At 41.4% G+C, this 2,883-nt stretch overlaps 1 pseudogene; it reads right to left on the reverse strand.

Moving 5' to 3' along the window:
* Nucleotides 1–1,756: 1,756 nt before the first annotated feature.
* LOC129087699 (transmembrane protein 179B-like) lies at nt 1,757–2,588 on the reverse strand (annotated as a pseudogene).
* Nucleotides 2,589–2,883: the final 295 nt, after the last annotated feature.

Below are 2,883 nucleotides of genomic sequence, written 5' to 3' on the forward strand. Positions count from 1 at the left end.
CATGAAAATTCAGAGTATTTCTGGTCTCTGTGACAGTGATGTCTCTGTGAATTAATGAACCGCCTTCAGGTTATAGTGTGCTCAAATAGTGAACTGACCTGGGGGGCGTGCATCCACTCTTCGTTCCGTGGACATTTCAGACACTCTTACTTGACTTCTCAGGTTCGGCAGCCAACAGTTTCAGGAGAAGTTTCCTGGAAGCCCAGAGCAGAGGGTGTAAGGAGTTAGGACCAGGAGCAGGGTCATGCCCTATACCTGTCCTTTCTTTGCAGCCCTCAGTGGGTTCCTGGTTAGTTTAGGATTCTTTGTCCAGGAATCACAGCACACAAACAGACATTTTTTGGTAATGTTTTGTCCTTTGTACATGGGTGGAGTTATGTTAAAATTCACCAACCTGAGTAATTTCTAAGTTATACTGACCAAAAAAAAAACCACAAAAATAAAAGTCTTTTAAAGGTAGTTTTTAAAAAAAGAAAGTGACTGTGTGAAGGTCACTAGAAATATAGGTTCTTGTATCTAACACTCCAAAGAAAAGTTTTAGGTACATTTACAATCACAAAAATAGAAGTTTGAATCAAGAGAAAATATAGGATCTTCCCTTTTTGGTATAATAAAACAGATAGGAAAAGTAGCAAAACCCTTATTCCCATAATCACTATATATAAAATATAGTTTGACAGGTAAAATACAGTTTTCTTGGTTTCCATATATTTGAGAGAAAGCTTCATGGTTTAAATTTCAATTTTTGGAAAATGAATGAAAGTAGCAACATCAATTTAGTGAAAAGACTAATGCAAATAACCCAAGTAAAAATTGTGCAATTGATGTAGGGACTCTGAAAATGTATGTGTTATACCTCCTGTACACTCTTCAGCAGCATGTAAAAATGTTAGCAATTAATGCTCTGTTTCCTACAGGAAGGTAAACTCCTCATTTAGGTCTTTGTCCTTTAAAACCAAAAAAGATATGAGATCATTAGAAACAGTCTTGGAACCATGATACTTGTGGATTTTTCTGAAAGTGGGTATTGGTCTATGGCCTTGTTTCTAGTCTTATATCAGAGAAGGGAGTCCAGTTAAATTAATGAAAATTACAAGCATGTTTAGCATTAGATTATACCTTTCATTTCTCCAATTATTTGAGCAAAACATGAGTTTTCTGTAATTGAAGTATGCACAGGGAATGCTAATGAAAATTTTGCTAGGGTTATAACATCCTATAAAAATAAACCTAATCACACACTGAAGACAACAGAAGAGAGGAAGAAAGGGAAAAGAAAGAAAATGTTTTGAAAACCTAAACAAAAAGAAAAATTAAAATGACTTTCATGAATCTCCTGAAATTTGGTACTATGAAAATTGGGAGCTGACTGTTTCAAGAGGAAAAGGCAACGGAATGGAGATGTTTTGCTTGTTCATTAAAAAAAAAAAAAAACAGAGGCAAAAACTGTGTCACGGGAATATGAGAAAGCAAGCAAAACGTTAGCAGCATTGAATCAATACGTGACCAGTGGGGTGGAAGCTCACTGAGTAAGTGGACGTGAACACAAGATCGCAACCCTTATCGTTCATTTTCCACCTTTGTAATTTTTTCACCTCCTGTTTCTTAATCTTTTTGTTTTTTTGAGGGTGCCCGTGATCATGTTTCCAGCAAGGAGGGAAAACTGAGGCTCCCAGGATAAGCCGAGAGGGAGAGAGAGGATTGCAGCACTTGGGCACAGAGTCTTTGGCTGTAGGAGGCACTCTTTGGTTACTCTTCAGGAATGGGCTAGGCATGGCCCAATGAAAGCATCTCTCTCAGAGCTCCACTTAGGGCCCCCCCATCCAGAGGCCTGTATGGGGCGGCTTCAGACTTCCATTGCACAACCTGGAGCAGCAAGGAAATACTACACAAAACCAGATTCACCCAAGAATTTTCAGTATTGTGTAGGTTGGAGTAAAACTGTAGAGCAGTTCCAGGGGGTGTCCATGGAATTTTCTGAGCTTCAGAGAAGCTATTTCAGAGAGATGATCAAGTTGCAGAAAGAACTGGTGCCAAATTGAAGGACATAGGCAGGCACTAAGACCAGGGAGATGGCTATTGCACTGAGATGTCCATTGCAACTTGGAGCTCTATCTAGCCTGTGGGGGAGTCCTCCATGCAGTTGCTGTAGACCCAGGAGAGCTGAAGCAGGAGACAGTACAGGGCCAGGAGTCCAGAGGCCTCAGCCACAAAGTAGCAAAGGGAGGGAGCTGAGGGTCAGGATAAGGCCAGGAAGGAGTGATTCAGGGCAGCCACACCATACAGGGGACAGCTGCCACTGAAGGAGCCCTGAAATTTGTTAGAAGTTGCATGGGATGTTGATAGGTGGAGATAGGCATGTTAATAAAATAACCAACATTTTTCTAGTACTTACTAATTACAGGCCCATCTCAGGGACCCTCTCATTTGGCCCGTGAGGTAGGGGCTGTTAACATCATTTCCATTTTACTGATAAGGAAACTGAGGCAAGAAGATTAAGTGAATTGCTCAAAGTGCCATGGCTATACAATTGGAGATTTGCGGTTCAGATTCAGATGTATTGGCTCCAGAGCCCTGCTTAGAACCATTCTGCCGCACTCCCTTCCTGAAGGGGGCTCAGAGCCCCTCCTCTTTTTCCTAGGACGGTCGCAGCAGAGCTCAAGGAACACCACTGCTGCTGTGTTCTCCCCAGAAGGACATCTTCTGGTGTAGATGCCTTTCTTTTAGTCACGGCTAATGTCAATCAAGCATATCTTTGCTCTGTCCCGTGCCTTTTCTTTTCTTTTTTAAATCATGTTTATTTTATTACAGTTGTCTCAATTTTCCCCCTTTGCCCTCCTCCACCCATCCAACACCACCGCTCCCAATCCCACAGTCAATTCT

The sequence above is a fragment of the Pteronotus mesoamericanus genome, unplaced genomic scaffold (assembly GCF_021234165.1).
Source record: "Pteronotus mesoamericanus isolate MK-2021 breed Mesoamerican mustached bat unplaced genomic scaffold, CSHL_Meso_final contig_130, whole genome shotgun sequence".
NCBI classification, from domain to species: domain Eukaryota; kingdom Metazoa; phylum Chordata; class Mammalia; order Chiroptera; family Mormoopidae; genus Pteronotus; species Pteronotus mesoamericanus.